This window comes from Python bivittatus, unplaced genomic scaffold, assembly GCF_059951505.1.
Source record: "Python bivittatus isolate LINGU-HERP-01145 unplaced genomic scaffold, Pbiv_v1 ctg000670_np1212, whole genome shotgun sequence".
NCBI classification, from domain to species: Eukaryota; Metazoa; Chordata; class Lepidosauria; order Squamata; family Pythonidae; genus Python; species Python bivittatus.
Window position 1 is genome coordinate 8,196,405 of NW_028277094.1, and position 20,866 is coordinate 8,217,270.

Genomic DNA, 20,866 nt, shown 5'->3' on the forward strand with positions numbered 1-20,866 from the left:
AAGGATACACAAAACTCAACAATCTAGTGATGGAGTATTCTGGGGAAGCCCAGAACAGTCCATTTGTCTTCTAGAACATGCCAATTTATTCCAGACATAGTTCCTCAGTATTTTGGAGGGAAATCTTCTAGAACAGAAGTGATTCACAGTGTTCGGGAAAACAAAGCCACTGATGACCTGAGGGAGGTATTAGCATGCTTAGTCAAAACCAGAAGCTTTTAGAAGTACAGTTCCCTTTTAAGATGCTCTGGGTTGAACCTGGAACTTTCTGAATGCCAACAAGGTGCATTATCACAGGCCTCTAGATAGGGCTACCACATCTGAGCTGCAAAAAATACAGATGGCACACTGCCTGGAGATCACAGGCCCAATACATCGGGAGGCTACTAGGCAGGGCAGGGTAGATGGGGCGCCGGCTTCAGCCCCCTAAACCTGCAGAAGCGTTTTTGTACAACTCCATGAGTGTCTTCTCTATTTCTGCTGTTGCAATGTTCAGTAGTCCCTGTGAGCTGGCCAGCACTCCCACCAGCTCACTAGCCGGAGAGAGCAAAAACCACATTCCATCCAGCACCACAACCTTCCTGCTGCCTCCCTGCATCTGTTCTTGCCACAAAGCATCGAAGGCCATTTGATTTTTAAAAAACACAAGAAGAAGGTGGCAAAACTCTGCACCCTTCAGGAATGCGGGTAGCGGAGGAGGTGGGACTAGGCAAGAACTCTGGCCAAGGGGAGGTCACGTCTCTCACAATTCTAGGGCAAACACCACTGTACTGTTCTTGCAGCGCATCCTCCACAGCAAAGCCAGAAGTTAATCAGTTCAGCTCAAAAGAGCTATAAAGCTAGGAAGCACGGCCGCCTAGTGCTGGTCCCGATCAGTGCAAATGTCACATGGGAGGGCCCCCCAGTGTCTCAGCTGGATACAATAGGATACCCTTCTCTGATTAGTGTGAGCAAAAGTGCTGACGATGATGGTGATGATGATATCTCACCTCCGCTACTACAATATCCAGGAAAAAGGCAGGTGAATTTGTGACCTGTAGTCGAACAGCCATTCTTCACAACATGAAACCGAGTCTTTGAAAAATGAAATATACCCTGATTTAATTTTTTCCCTCACTTCCCTCCCCCCTCTATCTTGTGTGTGCGTGCGTGCGTGCATGCGTGCGTGTAGAAACCTTTATCAACAGCAGCAGTAGCAGGAAATAGTATTTGTTGTTTAATTTCCTGCTTTACAGAGTTGTCTGCATTTCTGATAACGTGCATTGAGGAGAAGATAGGGATGAAGAATAAAACAGCTATTAATCCGTCTGGATTGTGAATTTCATCTGCACGCAGATAAGAACTGGGGGCCCTTTCGTACAGTAATGGCTCTTTTCCCTCCCCATTTTTTTTTGGGGGGGGCACCAAAAATGAATGACTCACTCTCCCAGTAATGGAAATGCTATAGACTTGAAAATTCAGAGTCCAAAGCAACAACAAAAGCTTATTTTTAATATGAGATTTTATATTTTGGTCTAATATGCAGTGATGCTCATATGCTCCAAGGGATCCTTGGAGAGATCTCTTTCCCCTTTCCTTCCATCCTCTTCCCATTTTTAAACTAATTTACCTTTCAATCCAAGCAGACGCATACATAGGATCAGAAGTTTCGTCAAAACAAAAGAGGGATTGCACCATCACAGTGCAGGCTCCGCCCCTTTTGTACATACATGTGACATCATGATGCACACACAGAACTGGCAGAGTTTGCATCATGATGGCGCAACATTGCTTATCTCTCCTGAATGCCTCTCTTTGAAACTATCCATTAAGGGAAGCTAACTAGGAATTAGGAAAGGTTGTGGATGGTAGTTTCAGCTACTTTAAAAACCGCCAGGTTGTGGGGAAACACTTTTGTCTAAATAGCTGCAGATTTGGGAGAATATGGCACTTCTGTTTTAAGGTAGAACTGCACTGCTAAGGTTGGTCAAAAATGTTTAACATCCTGATTAATCATGGAAACTGCTTCACCATTAGCATCACAGGATTATGTAAAAGAAGAGTGAAAAGTAAGTGTGCAGAAGAAAAGGATTATCAATATGTTAGAGATGCCATCTCCAGAAGAGGTTGCCATATCTGATCTCAAGCACCATAACTCCATTAAGTTAATCTCTGCCTTATAAAAGCAGAAAGGTGAATTGTTTGGCTCAGTGGTGATTTTGCTTGTGTGCTACTTAGCCACCCATGTTCAAGGGAGGATAGGAAAGACTGTAAACACGGCTGCACTAATGTTTGTTAGGTCTTTAGCTCCTATAGCTCTGAACTTATTTTGTAAATCTGTCCTGCCTCAAAACACCTACAAAGTAAAGTTGTGTGATGGCAATTTCAAGCTCCTTGAATTTGAATAGAAGAGAATCTCTGTAGCTCAGGATTCAACTGCACAGACCTTGGTGTTCTCTGAGCTTGGTCATTTGCTTGCAGACGTTTCATTACCCAACTAGGTAACATCATCAGTTTATAAACAGGGAGCAAACCTCATACTCACTAGCACTGATGATGTTACCTAGTCAGGTAATGAAATGTCTGCAAGCAAACGACCAAGCTCAGGGAGCACCAAGGACTCCACAGTCCTTGAATTTTGCTTGCTTTCCTGGCTTCATTAAGGAAGACAGTATCAGGTCATTCACAGATGGCTCTGTTTCCTACCTCTCCAACTCTTTACAAGGGCCAATTTCTGTTGCTATTGTTAAGCAGACATAACACACTGGCTGTTTCAGAAATAACTAACTGCTTATACCTAAAATACTTGACCAAAAAAACCTGGATTGCTTGACTTTGGCAGGTGTTAAATCAGGGCTGGCTTGTATACTGAGACACCCATCAGGAACCAGTCAATATCAGTGGGCAGGGCTCTCCCTGTTGCCCAAGCCCCCATCTCCCCAAATCCTGACTCTGAGGATCAGTTATCTAATGATGAAAGGGTCTGGGTCAGATCTTCCACCACTGAATTGCCTTCTGCTCCTTGGTGCGTAAGATCAGAATAGTGCAGCCAGTGGTGTTCCCAGTGATGCTCTATGGAAGTGAAAGTTGGACTTTGAAGAAGCAGGATAGGAACAGCATTGATGTTGGAACAGGAACTTTGGTGTTGGAGAAAATTCCTGGTGTTATCATGGACAACCAAAAAAACAAACAAATGGGTCATCAAACAAATTAACCTAGAGTTCTCACTCAAGGCACAAATGACATGGCTCAAATTATCCAACTTTGGACACATTATGTGAAGACCTTGCTCTCTGGAGAAGGATCTAATGCTGGGAAAGGTGAAAGGAAGGAGAAGAAGAGGATGATCAGCAGCAAAGTGGGTGGAGTAAGCTACAGTGGTAATAGGTGCACCTGAAGGAGCAGGTTGGGGACAGATTGACATGGAGGAAATCTATTTATGAGATCACTAAGAGTTGACACCAGCTTGATGGAAAATAATGAATCAATCAATCTCTGGGTGTAAAGAAATGGGGGGAAAGAGCTGAGCTCAAGGACAGAACCTGAAATCTTATGCATGCCATGTGATTAATACTTCCCAACATAAAAAGAGCCAACGTAATGAGAATGCCAACACAGGGAAGATTTCAAAAGGGGGAGTCTGTATGCTTACCGCTCTTATTCTCTGGGGCACACCAGGGCATCCAAAGCTCTGACCTGATCACAGATGATGCCAGATACTGTGAGGAGGAGCAAATGCTGGGGAAAGAATTTGAAGTGTTTTTGTTTTTTTTAAAATGAGTTGAATGGAATCAACGAAGCCTTTCATTGTGTAGCTGATCCGAGGGATGTTAAAACCTCTGCCCTCTTCCCAGAAAATAGCTTGTTTACCTGCAGTCCTGGTAAATCTGTGTTTGAGACTTCCTAGAGGACAAAATAACAGATCAAAGAATAACAGATCTTAAAGTTATCTGGCAACACTTCTGCAGCTTGAGTGGCATCTAGGCAACTTTGGGAGACACTTTGTTGTCAGCATATAAGAAAATAAAGAAATTGGTAAATACCTGTATTGGGGGGGGGGGAGATGTCAATGAGACGCTGGATGACTTGAATATGCTAATTTTACTCACCTGTTTGTTTGCTTGGATATTTATTATATTTCTTATCTGCCCAGAATATTATGTGTGATGTCTGTGTGTATTTGAAAAGCCATTAAAATAGAGATGCAGGGGGGAAAACCCAGTTCAATAGATGTGTAGGAATCGGAGGTGCTTATGTGCAGTGCGTGGAAGGTTAAGTGGTTGCCTGCCTGCAATGGCAGACAGGGGTTAGTGTGTGTGTGTGTGTGTGTGAAAGAGGAAGAGAGAGATGTTTTAAAAGTCAGTAAGATAGATATGCCAAACAAAAAACCCAAACAACTAAACAGATTTGTAGAAATCTCAGGTATGATGTGTCATGGATGAAAGTGCATCTGCTTACAGTGGCAGAAAAGAGGTGAGCACTTCCTGTTCAGCCAAACCCAGGCCAGCCATATGACGGTTGAGTGTGTGTTGTCTTCCTGCAGCCTTATCGGATGACCAGTTCAATGGAAGCAGCGACCGTGTCAGCGTGGTTCACCGGGGCTTCCTTCCTGGAACCTTTTCTTCCCTAGAACTTCTCATGCGGAGTCTGCTGGATACATGCCTGTATGAACCCATTTCCAGTATAGTAAATTCAGAGTTTGCATTGTACTCGCTTGTAATCTGCTTTAGAGCATTTGGTTATTAAATAGCAATGTGTAGAGGGAATAGGGAATGACCTTGAAGGACAGGAGGAAGAGACACTACCAAGGCAGAGGTCAGGCCTGAGCCCAGCCCAAGAAAACAACTTGAGAAAATGTCTAGACAAGACCCTCCCCAGTTCACATGGAGATAAAGGGAAGGAGGGGGAAGCACATGAAAGATTCTGTTACTGTAGTTGTTACAATAAAAGTAGTCCTGACGTATATGGTATTAGTTTCTTAGTCTGGCCTATCTTGTGGAGCTGACTTAATGAGACCTGCAACAAAATACAGTGGTACCTCGGGTTACGAACGCCTCTGTTAACGAACTTTTCGGGTTACGACCAGCTCCGGCCGCAAAAATTTACCTCGGTTTGCGAACTCTGCCTCAGGGTATGAACAGGATAAGCGGCCATTTTCTGCCCCTGACACATGGTCCGTGGCCATTTTCCGCCCCTGACACGTGGTCCGCGGCCATTTTTCCACCCCTGACACGTGGTCCGCGGCCATTTTTCCGCCCCTGACACGTGGTCCATGGCCATTTTCCGCCCCTGACACGTGGTCCGCGGCCATTTTCTGCCCCTGACACGTGGTCCGCGGCCATTTTTCCGCCCCTGACACGTGGTCCGTGGCCATTTTCCCGCCCCTGACACGTGGTCCGTGGCCATTTTTCCTCCCCTGACACGTGGTCTGCGGCCATTTTTCCGCCCCTGACACGTGGTCCGTGGCCATTTTTCCGCCCCTGATACGTGGTCGTAGGGAGGGGGACTCTGCCTCCAAGCAATAGCCACCTCCCTGTCCTCCATGCCAGAACGGATTAACGGTAATTACATTGAACCTTATGGGGAAATTTGCTTCGGGTTGCGACCAATTCGGGGTGCGACCAGAGTCACGGAACGAATTAAGTTCGTAACATGAGGTTCCACTGTATATTCTCCAGATTCTTTGTATATTCTCCAGACTTTGGGGAGGGGGGTGCTTTTATCCCTTAGCTTTTTTTTTACCCTTAAAGGTATTTTGGATTTCTGAAAACTTTGGGCTTCCTTCAGACACAGCTATGCCTCCTTCCTTTTTCTTGGTGACCTAATTTGGGGCAGCAGTATAAACAATTGAGCTTCTTGTTAGAGGATGTACTAATCCCTTCATTCAGGCATGTCTTCAGGGTAGCCGAAAATGGAATTCTTAATACAATCTTGGGTTTCAAGTTCCTGGTGGCAGAGAAGGATTGTTTTTGTGTTGTGTTTGCAGTTTGCATAAGTTAATTTTTGAAATAATATGGTAGCTCCGGCAGATCTCCGAGGAGAATCTGCGCTTCCTCCTTCTTCGAACAGAGCTACTAGGTTATCTGCCAATTTCAGCTTCACATCATGACTGGCAGCAGTTTCCTCAACTCCAAGTCTTGCCAAGGACTGCCAGCTGCGTGGCACTACAGCCATTTGCACTCGCAGACAGATGGAGCTGTGTCTGGGGGCCAGGAAGTCACCATTGATGTGTGCCAGGACTAAGGCAGTTGCGACCAAATATCAGAAGGAGCATGGCCGAGCCAAAAAGTGGGTAAATAATGTGTGTGAGTGTGCAGGGGCGGGGGATAAAAAGGATACTGAATACCCATGGATGTTTATTACCTTTCTGAACCAAAGAGCTGTAAAATTATTCCCCATTACTGAGGGGCACATCATGTTGCCAACCTTGTTTTATGATGTCCTTCAGGAACTCTGTAAGTCCCAGGGATGGACAGAAAAATTCTCTCACATTTTTCTCTTCACATTCTCACATTCTCCCCCCGCCACTTCTCCTTCTGTTTGATGAAAGGGAATTGACTTCTGAAATGTCCTTGGAAAAAAGAAAAGAATCTTGGTGCAATTCTCCTGGGGAGACATGTACGGTGCTCTGCTATTTGTTTGGTACAATGGTAAGCAACATGGAGCATGTCAGAAGCGTCACATTGGCCTCCTAGCTTTCCAGAGATCTGCAGGAGCCCTTCTGGGGTCATCATGATATTATTGGAAAGGAAGATCTTTTTTTTTCCAGTTTGTTTATTTGTTGTTGGGGAGATATTTTATGAATGAGAGTGGGAGGCCTCTGACAGGCAAGCAGCTTTCATCTCCACCCTTAAACTCCTCACCACCTTAATATGGCCCAGAAGCCTGCTGTCGAATTCCAACCCAGTGATCATTTCTAGGGATGATGCTTATAAGCCTCAAGTTGTAGGTTGCCCAACCCAGATTTATTAAAAGGGTATATGTTAGAGACTGTATTTTAATTGCTAACTGTCCTCTCTCTAGCATCCTCGCTGGCTCTCCAGAATTCCAGTAAAACTCAAAGTAAGACCTCAGAAATGAATTTCTCCTTGGGGTTTCTTAGACTGAGGAGTAAAGGCAGCCAGATTCAGGACGACAGAAAGAGGGGGAACCGAGAACAATTCCACCCCCTCCAGTAATACAATCAGCTCTGAAATGCCTTCAAGATAAATGCAAAAGAAACTCTCAAGCACCCCAAAATAACATAGAACAACGAACCCTGTTTTGCAGGGGAAGAAACTTTTGAGAAATTGCAAGGCTGGATTGAATAAACGTGCAGTGTTGATCTTTGCACGGTCTTCCGTGAGCTGGAAAACGTCCTTGGCTACAGAAACAAAGCAAAAAAGAAATTCAGTCTAGCCTTTCCTCAACTTAGTTCTTTTCTCATGTAAAGGAATGGTTGATGTTAGAGGTTTTTCCCCCTCCTTCAAGGAGGTGTTTATATATGAAACCTCTCTTGACTCTTCATTATGGTGACCTAAAATAGTTGGATCCAGGAAAATGATTACCACTTTTGCTTCTGGTGATATGATCTCCTTACTTTTAATTTCCAAGTCAAAATCAGAGATTTTGGTTCTGTAATGTATTGATCTTCTGTTGGTTTTCTACATTGCTCAGAGTGATACTCCTTATTCCCTAAAGAATCCTTTGCAGTGAGGTGGGCCTAAGGCAGAGTGTAGAAATAGAGAATCCAAGGGGTTTCTGGGCTATGTCCTCTGAAGATCCTCTCAAAATTACTGCCTAATTGTAAATTGTAATGTGATTGAAGTTGTTAATGTTTAATGCCACCGAAATGAAATTGTTAAATATGTAGCAAGTATGCCTACTAACTAAATTAATTTAATTTAATTTTAACTAAGCTTACATTTTAATTTAAATTAATCATCTTTAGTTTTGTTCCTGTCTTGCACCAGCTTATTGAAGAACAGCTGTTTCTTTGTCCCTTATTCACAAAACATGACCTTTGACATTCAAATTAGGGAGGGCTTTTGGATGGACAACGACAGCCATTCCTTTTCCAACTCTCTGTTCATGAGGAAGATCTTTTTGCAGGATGACACAATCAAAGGGATAGGATATTTCAGGGGGGATAACTAACCCACACTACTCACAAGGGGACTTCATGCAATGTGTGGGGTCTAGTATCATGTTTACCTGAACAAGGAGATAACCTTGAATTTAAAGTGCCTACCAAAGGATACCAATTATACAATTGTCTCTTTCTGTTGTGGTATTCTTAATGAATCACAGGCTTCCAATTTTAAGCATTAGCTATTGGGAGAAATAAATAGTCATCTATTGAGTAAATATAATATTTGAAAAGATTAGATGGATTGATAACTTTTAATCAGAGCAGTTAAACTGAACCCGTATAACATGTTCCTGGATGTTAATTTTGGCTTCCTCACACATTTCCATTGATTTCAATGGATGAAAAACAATGGCAGAAAGAATTACAATGACAGGATGCAGTGAACTAACATGAATTAAATATACATAAATAAATAAAACAAAAGTGTGAGGCTCAGATGGACATTAGAGGGTGCATCCTTGTTTCTGGACTTCATGGCTATTGCTGATTCGAACCCAGGGTTCTGTAGCCATGCACAAATTCTCCTACATCAGGAAGTTCAAATAGAAAGGAATTGTGATGGAATGGAATTATGAAGGCCAGGCTCAGGGAGATAAGCGTTTTCTTAGTTCACCGAAAGAGCGTGGGAACTACAAGAGGATGAGGCTGGCACCTCCCTGAGGAATTCACGGTGTTGTGGCTGGCTGGCTTGGGAGCTGGGGTTTCAGTCTGGGAAGATTCTTGCTAGAGGTTGTAGCTAATAAACACAGCTGAACTGAATTTGCATTGTCTCTTGGAGTTCCTTGGGCTAAACCTGACAGGAATACACCATTGGACAGTGAGAGCTTTTCAGCAAGGCTGGCTTTACATCTGGTCTAGGAGCCTGGGAGCTAATTAAGGACAAGCATTTGTAGCTATAACGAAGTCACAGGGACCGTGTCCCCCATATTCAGCATCTTGATGGAACTCAGGAACTTCTCTAAGAGAGAAGACATCCACGAAGACTGGTGCCCTCACATTATCTCCATCCTTGCATTAAAAGGGGCTCTGTGGAAGCGCCTCTTAGTAACTCCGGAAAGAGCGGGATTGTCCATTGAACTGACTTTGAAAAAAAAATCGCTTGCACTAGAACCCGGAGTTCAAGAACGTAACAAGCCAAATTAGAAATACATAGTGCTGGGCTAACTTCCCCGCTGTTGTCCAGTGGTGAATTGTTCCCCTTTGATGTGTGTAATTTAGAAGTCTTGTGTGTTGCACTGAGGCAGCTATTGCTAGAAATGACTGCCTTTTAATCATACAATTTTCTCAGTTGTTTTTCAGAGCTTGCTCATAATTCACTGCAATTTGTGCTTGGCACTGTGCTCTGGAACTGTGTTCCTAAATTGGAAAGAGCTTTAAACTCACCCTCAGCCTATTTGTCTATTTGATTTACATCATTAGATTTGTTTGTGTTAACATTTGTGCTAAATTCTCCCCTCTGATCAATGCGTGCTTGTCTCAGACGTTTTCAGCTGCCGTGTGTGTGTGTGTGTGTGTATCAACACTCTGAAAGTTTTGGGAGACACCATTGTTAAAACCCCACAGGAATGACACAGAGATTTTCATACACACTGTTCACAAGCCATAGCAGACTTTTAAAGAGAAAGGGATATTTTTTTTTATAGACAGTTTTGAATTCTTTCTGAGAAGGGGCTGCTTTGTTGCCTCTTGAAGTCTGGTGGAATAACCACTTCAGATGATACACTTTCCAGGTGATGTTCCCCAAAAACATGTAGAGGAAAGCCACCAGGAACAAGTAGCTCAGCGGTTATTTCTGGTTTGTATAAATCTGTCCTGTTCTTCATTTAACGATCACAGCAGCCAATGGCGCCATACATAATGTAAAAGACAACTCAGATGCTTTGGATTCTGAGTTGTCCTTCTCACTTTATTTTAAACTCCCTTTCAGAGGTGAGGACTTTCATGCTCTGAAAGAGGTTTTGAAGATGGCAAAGAGGCAGGAGCTCTTTCTCCAATTGTGGAGCAGAAAAGCAAGGAATCCTGTGACACCTGGAATGCTCTCCTGTAGATCAGAGGATGGGATTCTTGGCTAATAGGGGCAGCAAACTTTCTTCCAAATATAGGAGATGGGAAATGTAGTCCACCTTTGATATTGGGTAGACTGAAGCCAAGGAATGTACTGTACAACTCTTGGTTTGGGTAACATCTTTTGCTCAGCTGGGAGATGGGCAGTGTTTCCTATCTCAGATTTGTATTCATCTGTAAAGGGGGTTGCCCTTAATAACGATTTCCCTATATAGTTTGGAAACTAGATTGTTTCCATGACCTTGTTATAATTAACTTGTTAATGAGCTATTTCCAGCTAATCCATATAATTCTTCTGACAGGTTGACAACGCTAGAGATTAACACAGTTTGACCAATATCTCAAATTCACTGGCATAACTCTTTTTTTCCTTTCTTCTGACAGTAGTGTAAAGATACCCATCTTTGATTAATGTACTCTATTCTGCCTGTGAGCTCAGAGGTAGCTCTGAAATACAGTCCTATCGTTCACAATAGTTTTAGAACAGGAGAATTAACTGCTAGCTTTGGCTATGGTTTTGTACTGGTAGTTTCAGCCTACAATCCAAAATCACAAATATTTATTCCTAACTATTGCTGGAAGTTCCCTTGAGTAAGCTCAGATACATCCATTACAGAGTTGGAATAATGTATGGAGGTCGGCTTGTCCAACCGGCTGGTTAAATGTAGAATATGCAGGGCAGTATCCCTGGGAGATGACCTCTGTGGAAATACATCCAGGCTCTGCGTCAGTCCATTGCACTGTCAAACAACTGTTATCATGAGGAAGTGTGTGCACCAGCCATTATGGTTCTGGATATTTGAGTCCCAGCTCATTTGAAGGGTGCTACACTGGGGGAGATGCATCACTAAGATGAATTTAAAATGAGTTTGCAGAAGGGCATAAGGAACCAAACTGCCTCTTGCATCTCTAAGAGGCAGTTTGATTCCTTATGCCCTTCTGCAAACTCTGCCTTGCTTCAGGGATTCAGAAGATGGAATCAGGCCATTGACAGTTCATCAGCTCCTTTGCCTACCTGATCTTCACAGGAGAGGGTGCTGTCCCCCTGGGGTGGTACAACCAAGACCTTCTGGGATACATAGAGTTGATTTGCACATTATGCTTAACTCGGTCAAGGGAGAGGCTCAGTTAATATATGGACTGAGCCAGTCACGCAGGGGTAAATTAACTCTGCCTAATCAGTTGTGATATTGGATCACCTAAATCTAAGTTGGCTCATTTTACCCTTTTTTTGGGGGGGGGGGTTGCCTTTGACTCAATGCTGACTTCGGGCGACTTCCTGGACAAGTCCCTGCAGTTTTCTTGGCAAGATTGCAGAAGTGGTTTTCCATTGCCTGCTTCCTAGGGCTGAGAGAGAGTGGCTACCCCAAGGACACCCAGCTGGCTTTTGTCCCTAAGGCAGGACTAGAACTCATGGTCTCCCGGTTTCTAGCCTGATGCCTTCACCACTACACCAAACTGGGGGGGGGGGGCTGATAATCAAGGCTGTTCATTCTAGATCCCACTGACCACCCCAAACATCTCTCCAGAGCACTGACTGGCTAAAATGGCCAAGCCCCACCCATTGCTGTCTGTCTGGCCCATAAGGAAGAGGTTGATAATGTTACGAAATCTTGCTAGTACTTTCCTGGGGCTGGGGCTGGTGGAAGTTCAGGCACTTTCTGGAGAAAGTGGGTGGGGATTTTGTCATTCCAAATGGTCAATTTCAATCCTGTAAATTCTGATTGGGTGTTGCCAGAATAGCTGGTAAGTAGATTTGCCTGATGGGTGAAGCCTGTCCTTGGAATAGGGCTCTTGGCTGAAAAGGAGGCTTGACCTCAAAGGAGGTGGAATGTTATGCTTGGGCAACCTCTCACTCAGTTTGGGAATCTTACGTTGAATGCTGCATGAAACCACTTGCAGTTGGCTGTCTGTGCCTCGTAAAAATTCAGGAGTCTGGTAGCACCTTTTCTGACGGATGAATTTTATTAAAAGGCAGAAGCTCTCATCAGCTGCAGTTCCCTTCATCAGATGCGGCTCATGAGAGCTTCTGCCTTTTAATGAAATTCATTAGTCAGAAAAGGTGCTACCAGTCTCCTGATACCTTTGCACCATAGACCCACACGGCTCTCCTCCTCCACATGCCTTGTGAAGCATCCTTAAAGAAGGGTAAGGCAGTAAAGGCCTTCTCCGTTGGGCCCTCAAATACGGCAGAGAAACCCCTTGGAGAAGTTGGACCACATAGCTGCTGTCAGATGCAGAGAGAGAGAAGGAAGATGATGTGTCTTTTCTGAAAGCAGTTTGTCTTCACCTTTTCAGATGTTGACTATTTGAAATGACATGCAGATTTCTTTGAATGCTAAGGAAGGCCTTCTGGGGCTGGAGAAAGGCAAGGGCAACAAAGTCAAATTCTCTAATAGCATCCAGTAGGTAAAGACCATTTTCCTAATGCAATTACACTATCATACTCTGGCATGGGATAAATGGACTTCTCTCTCCGTGGCGGGGACAGCTTGATAAATGAAAGGTCCACAGCAGATGGCCGCTGGAATCCAAAGTGCACTTCTTGGATAAATATGCCATTAATCTTACTGCAAACAACTTCCCGGCTGGAAATATCAGTAACAGAGAAGCTACAAAACTCAGAATCAAGAGAAACTCAGGAGATGACATGCTGAAGTTAGGCTAGCTTCTCTCACTTTCTCTTTTTGGCAAAGTCCCACACCCGGAACTGGATCTGATAAAAAGCTAGCAGCATGGCTAACCTCGGTTAAGCTTTTTGGTAGTCAAGCATGTTGTGTAGCCAAAGTTGGTTTGGTTAGATTATAGCTTAATTTATCACACAGCTTCAAGCCAGTGAAAGTCACCCAATCTGATGCAGTACGATGGGCATGTCAGATATAATTGCTGATTTTTATTTTCATGGAACATTACTCAGTGATTAGCTGAAAGTAGCAGTAGGGATTTTTTTTTTTGTTTAATTTTTAAAATATCCCCAACTACTTTTAAACTTGGTTGCCTTCAGCTGCACTGCTAATGCTTTAGAATCATTCAACTTGAAAAGTAGGAAATTTTAAGGGTTGTTTTTTTTTTTTTAAATGTGATTTCTCAAGGGTTGAGCTGTTCAGATGTGGCTTCCTAGCTTGGGAAGATACATACTAGAAAGCGCATTTCGCCAAAAATCTTGTCGTGGAAATGAAAAAAAACTTTTAAAAGGCATTGGTACGTTGGAATCTGGTTGGTGGTGTATTTCGGGCTTGTTAAAGGCCGGGGACATCTGCAGAGGGGTCATAAAAAGCAAGATGGAAGCCACAGAGGTGTCAGCCCAGAGACACACACACGCACCGTTTATGTGCATCGCAGATGGTGCTGTTGAAGGCATTCTCTTCATCAGGAATAACTGCCAATGCCTTGTGCACTGATAGTTCCCATCATCCTTTCCTGAATTGGGGAACTGTACATGATCACACAGTTGTAGGTAATACAAGGAAAGCTAGATGATTCCTTTTTATTTGTGTCCTTCCTTATGAAGATGAAAAGTTTGATGCTGTTTTTATTACCACCAATTGCTTTTTGTAATAGGCAACCACTGTCATTAAATATAAAATATTCATTGCTTTTCATTATTTATAGCTTAGGTTCACACATTGCTCTAGGCCAATGTGTGACTTTTTTGGTTTTGACAATGTATGCTGTGTGAATCCAGCCAGCTGGAGTTTATTCAGCTAAACTGCATTGCACCTAGTTTGATTGTCATTTAGTAAATTGTAAACAAAAGTAATTATTGTTTCTGTAACATGCTTAACTCAGTCAGCTACTAACCCAATCAAATCTCCTTTCCAATGGTTCAGGTTCATACACAATCACACTAACTGGGCCAAAAATTACCCATTTAGGAATACAAAGTCCTCACCCACTTATTCTGAGAAGCACCTAATATCCCAAGAGCTGTTTTATTGGGACATCTTCATGACACTCTCTCTCCCAGGGATCAAAAAGGCAGCATTAGGTATGAGAGATCATGCAGAGGCTGGAAAAGGAACTGAAGGAAGAGTAGACACGGACAGTCAAGAGAGAAAAGGGGAGTCCGCTGGCAGCTTTGCTCATAAACAGCAACTTAGCCAAGGTGGCAAGAAGCCTAGGTAGAAACGTTTCAGAGAAACACCACCTTAATGAACTCACCATTAATGAGGGTAGAAATCTCACTCTTTCCAAGATTCTTGATTTATCCAGACTAGTATTAAAGATACCTTACTGACATCTGTGTAGGTCTTGCTTCCTTGAACTTGCTCAGTTGCGTGGAGTTCGGATATTGCCCTAATCAGCATTTGGGAAGTCTGTTTGGTGCGGCTGGCCTTGGCAGTAAGTTCTGTAATGGGGGAGATGCTCTTTTGGCTACACTTTTATGGAGGAATAGCCATGAAGTATGGCTACTTGGCTAAACACAGGTGTTCCCATGGCATGGCTAATTGAGTGGATGTAATAGTACTGACTAGGTCTGTCTCAAGCTCCCAGGAATTAGTGGGTTGGGTCTGTAAATCCCACTGTGGTGTTCCCACAACACACTAACCCTCCATTGACCCAGTTAAAATGTGTGATGGGAACAGGGCCAAGGAGTAAAGAAAGGATTTGTTTTGGAGCAGCTTCCTCTCCTGTGGAGCGCAGCAAGTACTTTGCCATGTAAACCACCAGCTTTTGGATTGTCTCCTCTGGTCTGGGCAGAAAAATCTGCCTGAAGAAGAGCAATTTTGAAGGATGAGCTTGCCAAGAGTAACTCATTTCCCCCACCTGCTGTCTGTGGCTTGGCACCAAAAGAAATCTGCACGCAACTTTCTGAAATGTAATCACTGTGTCACATCATTGAGTGCTTAATCTCTGGGAAAGTTAACTTTCCCCACGCAGGCTGGAGCACATCAGCAGGATTCTTCCCCAGCACATCCCCCAGGTGCTCATTATACCTTCTGTTCCTATTGCAAACAGGACCAAAGAGGTGGGGGAAGTGCCACTCTACTGGGAATCCTTCTGATGCTGTGTGATGTTGCTTTTTCCAAGCTGATCGGAAGTGGAAAGGCACAGTTTGCTCAGCACTGCTGAACAAAATCACTGGTGGGCTTCAGTCAAAGGACGTTCCAGTATAAACAGCGGAATGCATGGATTCTTTTATCAGAACTTTTTGGTTTTAGAAAACTGAGTATGAAGCAGAGAATTTCAGAGACATTCTCACAGGTCACATGTGCTGTTCTTGCACTTATTTAGTGATGGAGTGGCCAAGAGGAGGGCGTGAACATGCTATTTTTCCTTGTACCATCCTCTCTCCAGCTGTCTGTATCTTCTTGTTTCCCCACCCTTCCACTAAATTCAAGGGAAGGCCTCCAGAAGAAAGTCTGACTTTAAGGCTTTTTAGCTAATGGTGCTACTGTTCTTTGGACACTGTTGGAAAATTTTTCCCGCTGGGGAAATTCAAAGAAATCATTCACCACATTTCTCTGGCCACAAATTGAGTAGGGAGTATCAAAACACCATTTATATCCTGGTTTAGATGAATTCTTCAATGTGAAAAAATGGCAAGAATCACTCTTTAGTGCAACCCTTGCCTTTTATTGATTATTAATTTATGAAGGAAGTATCTTGTGGCACCGTAAAGACTAATCTGTTTAGAGTATCATATAACCTTTTGTGGAGCTCAATTCATCATATATGTCATATGAAATGGCTCACCATCTACCAAAATGTATGCAATAATAAAGATACTATGAAATGTTTTATTATTTGTATCGCAACAACAATCAATTCTACTTGGCAAACTTAGCGGTTTATGTTGGTGTTTGCACACTGAAGGGCTCACCTATCTTTTCAAAATATGAAGAAAATGTAGCAGGAAAAAATGAACTGTAAGGATATAATAATTCAGAAAGGAGCACAGAGAATTAGAGAATGCTTTCTTCAGTGTCAACCTGACCCATTGTTAAGAGATTCTACTGGGTTTCTGTTTGGTCTACAAGTTTGCTGAGGGTTAACTGTGTTAGTTAAAGAAACTTATGGCTCCTGGTACTTTGTTTATGATTTTTTTTTATTGAGAATCCCCTCAGGATATGAATGAAAAGAACATATCTTTTTAAAAAGTAGTATAAAAACAAAGTTTAAATCGTGCCTAAAGGTAAAAGTCTTCACCTATGTCTCACAAAAGCAGACAGTGTCTGCCTCATACAGGTCCCCATCAGAGAAAAAAAGAAAAAAAAATCTAGAGAGTTTGTCTTGCATATGGAGAAGATTCTTGCCCAGGTATCAGCTCCAAATTCTACTGCATGAGAGAGAGGAAGGAAGGAAGGAAGGAAGGAAGGAAGGAAGGAAGGAAGGAAGGAAGGAAGGAAGGAAGGAAGGAAGGAAGGAAGGAAGGAAGGAAGGAAGGAAGATGAAACCTCATGGAAGACCACCAAATTCTCATGAGATCTTCTATGGCCCTTTCATGCTTGAGATTTTAGGGTAAGCTCTTTAGAGATATTGGTGATTGGGAGGGGAAAGAATGACCACCCATATGTCCTGCTCAGCCTGATTTGTGTTGATTTGAGGCACCACACCAGAAATTTAAACCACTAAGGTTTTGAAACTTTGAAAACCCAATAGAAGCGAATGCGTGTAAACCCTTTCAGTGGGGGTTAATTTAAGCCCTGTAGCTCCACTATCTAAGGTGTCCTAATTCAGCTGCAGATTCTAACTATAAATGATACTTGGCAGAAAAGGTGGGGCTCATTCCTATAAAGATCTGCTACTTTCAGGACTCAGGCAGATGGAGGGGAGTTGTAAGTGGCAGTAAGACTGTCTACTGCTTGAAGCTCCAAGTCACATCTTACCAAGAGCCACTGGACTGTATGGAGAATACTCTGCCTGTACCTTCAGTGCAAACCTTTTCAAGGACTTCTCTATCCCAGTGTTATTTATTGCAAGGTATCTAGAATAAGAAGTCCTTGCTTATATTCTACATACCTTGATTCCTCCTCACCTTCTCTTCTTTTAGTTCTCATTCCTCTTGTGAAGATTCACTTGTGTTTGTGTTCACTCTTTGGAAGTTGATCTGGTGAATGTCATACTACTACTTTTTTTTTTTAACAAGTCCTCTTCCTGGAGTTTAAAAGGACAAATGCAGAATAAACCCAGCCTATAGACTTCACTTGTTTTTGTTGTTTGCTACCAAAGGTGTAACTCTTAATAACAAGTTCTGCTACTTCTCCTGATCAAGAAAGGGCAGTACCATGCTGTCACTATGACATCTGAGATAGATAGGACGCAGAGCCCGTCATCCAAAGGGTGAATATTATGGGAGATTTTTTCTCAATAAAGAAGCCTGATAATATGGATCAGAATGGACCTGGCACCAAAAATCAACCATGACTGAAGATCTACTTTGGTGAAGGTGTTCACAGAGTAGTCTTTTCTACTGAATCACTTTTTTTTTTTCCAAACCTAGCTGAGATTCAAACTGTGAGGTCCTTCCCAACGTTAAAGGTCATTCATTCTTTGAGGTAGAGCACCAGCCAATGCTCTACTCGACATAGCTTTATTTATTTATTTTATTAAATGTGTGTATACATTTACATATTATGGAAGCAACTGAGGGATTTCTTGATGTCAGCCAACAGCAGTTTTTTGGAACAGGGAGAGGTAGAGATTTTTCTTAAATCCTGCTTGTTTGTGCTGACCACTGTGTGAAATGAAACGTGAAAACATTGCTTGCTGGAAAGTTACACACTGAGTGGGCATTTCATCTCTGTACATCTGACACCAAAAACCACTGATGTGTGATGTTGATGGACGGGTGCCTTCCGCTCAATCTTGATCATTATTTTTATGGTGCCAGAACAACAGAGTTGCTTGTCCAAGTTCCTTAAACTCCTTTCCAACTGTTTCATTCCTGGCACTGAGACCTTGATCAAATACAGAGTTTCAAGCTGCCAGCTGTTCAGACAAAGAGGAGAAAACATCTAAAAGAGCTGTGGTCTCTCTTGATGGGGAGAATGATCACCGTATGGAACACCTGGTACATTGACTCAAATAAGCAATTCTACTGTGTCCTGTCGCTGTTGCCTCCAAGACAACTGCCTATTTTTTCCGAAGGAGAACAGGGAAGCCCGCTTGTCATTTGTGAATAAACAAAAGCATAGAAGTGTTCTTGCAATGGAAGAAATTGTATATTACCTACAATTTCTGGGAGACTTTCCAAAAGGCTTTTGTTAGCATGCAGATGTCTCTGTGCACTCTCTACTGTGGCTGCTACTGTTTCTGACTCAGAAAGTAATAGATATAAGCAGGGCAAGAGAAAGGCTTCTGCAATCTGGTATTAACCTTAAGCCAGGGAAGGAACTGCAGATGTTGCTAGCTCTACAGGGTTGGCCATTAGTACAGTAATATCTGAAATTACCTGGCATTTTCCAACTGGGAGCTGCCAACAAATGCATGGGGAAACCTGGATGATGATTAGTCCGTAAGAGAGTCGTGCTTGCTCTTCTAGAGAGATTTAGTGACAGAAAGACTAAGGTCAGCTCCATCAAGCGGGGACAACCTCCCCTCCACCATCCCATTTTGCAGTTTTAATCATGCACATTTGCGAGACTACAAATCTCCCCCACCAAAATAGGATGCATCATCCTGGCCCTGTCTTTAAAAATATGTGGCGTGTATGTTCAGTTAACAGGAAAGGAGATTTATTTGTTTTTTAAAGAAGCTCTCAGTAAAAGCAGCTACTAGAGCTGAGTGTGGTCAGCTGCGGCATCCCAAATTCATAACCCTAACGATGAAGACAAATACGGAGATAATATTGATAATATTGAATTAGAAAAGAAACATCCTCGAAGAGTGTCTACAATGCAATTCATCACCCTGAGCCAAAGGAGGCTAATAAAGTTCAAAACAATCCTTTATATGAGGCCAATCATTTTTTGTTTTGTTTCATGTAATATGTTAATTTAATTATTTTTGCCATGTCTCATACTTTCCAGAGCCATTCATCCATCAAGAAAGTCAATGAACTTCACCACTGTCAGGCAATAATTAATTTTTGCTGTAAGAATTAAATTCATCAGTAGTATCGTGTAGCAATAAGGACTCCACAGTTAGAATACATGGGGTTAGTTATAATATTATCTATAAATACAGATAATGCTTCCAATTCTGTTCCTGGGATCCTGGAGAACCATTATTAGCTAGACTAAAAAACATTGGTTTAGGGAGTAAGAAAGCTATAATCTCCTAGCTGCTTCTTTGAAGCCCTGAAGCCCTTCAGAATTGGACTACCAACATTTACTGAATTGCCAAACTGTAGCAGCACAACTTGCCATTTATTTTCATTATTTTATAATGAAATAATAAAAGGTGGTGTGAGCTTCCCATAAGCTTAAAGTCCAAAGGTGGCTTGCTCTTTGGCCTAGGTGGTGTGTGTGCTTGTGTGTTTGAGTCGCTGTTGACTCCTGGAGACTGCCTGGACTTGTCCCTGCAGTTTTCTTGGAAAGATGTTCAGAAGAGGTTTGCCACTGCCTCCTTCTGAGGGCTGAGAGAGAATGACTGGCCCAAGGTCACCCAGCTGGCTTCGTGCCCAAGGCAGGACTAGAACTCATGGTCTTCTGGTTTCTAGCGTGGTGCCTTTAACCACTACACCAGCTGGCTCTAGGTCTAGGTGGATTGGTGGTTTAAAGAAACTGTAATAGCTAAATGGCTGATCAGTTGCTTGCATGTATAAATTCCCAAGTTCAATCCTGAACAACTGCAGATTGGCACGAGAAAGCCCTAACTAAAATTGCGGAGAGCTGTTGCCTGAGAATGTTACGTTTTGCGAGATGCACACTCCTTTTATGTTCCTACAGCATTAAGTAGAGCTGGATCATGTGAAAGAAGGCAATTCATTATAATCAGATCCCTTTACAGAGGCAGCAGTTTTCAAGGAGAAAAGGCTGATAATATGGTATCAGGGCTGAAAAGTTTCTTTGAGCATCTGAGCTTTCTAAAAAAAAAAAAGCAATTTTTTTAATCCTGAGGCTAATGACAAAACAATTCAAAGGTAGGGTAACCTTATTCCTCAGTTTTACCAAGGCCATCTGGCTCCCTTTGTCCAGACTCAGTTATCTTGAATTGGCTCTCTCTTTCAAAAAATGCAAGCTTCTAACCGTTATAAAACCAGAGTTACAGCAGAAGCAAAAACGTATGTTGATATTTTCTGCCTTGTTTGGGGAGAAAAAGCCTCCCTTCCCTTCTCTTTCTCCTCCTCCCTCCCTCTCTCCTTCCCTCTCTCCTTTTGTGGGTTTTAAGCCATCCATTTTACAGGAAAGTGATTATAAAAGTGTATCTTAGCTTTTGGACAAGAGCAAAGTAGGGTGGCGTCTTCATACATTTAAATAATTCCCAGACTGGGGGTGTACATCCCAAAATGTATCCATGCAATGCAAAAACAAAACTCTATCTATTTACCAATAAAATAAGGAGATGACATGACGGATTGAAGACGGTCAGAAGATGACAGATGAAGATGTACATCTTGCTGATGAACCTTTGATGCGTTTCCAAAACAGCTCTTGTCTCTGAGCATTAAAAGGAGCAAGAAGTAGCATTCAAAACAAGAGGAGAAAATGGGCTTAACAGCAGTGAAAATGACTCAATTTTCCATTTGAATCATATTGACCGACGGGGGGGCTATATCCTGTGGTGTAGTTACCTGCAGCTTTATGC

At 42.6% G+C, this 20,866-nt stretch overlaps 1 protein-coding gene across 2 annotated transcripts in view; it reads left to right on the forward strand.

Annotated features, from left to right (window-relative positions):
- IL1RAPL2 (interleukin 1 receptor accessory protein like 2) overlaps positions 1-20,866 on the forward strand; it is a 359,966-nt gene that overhangs the window by 308,119 nt on the left and 30,981 nt on the right. The gene's annotated exons all lie outside the window — the stretch shown is intronic.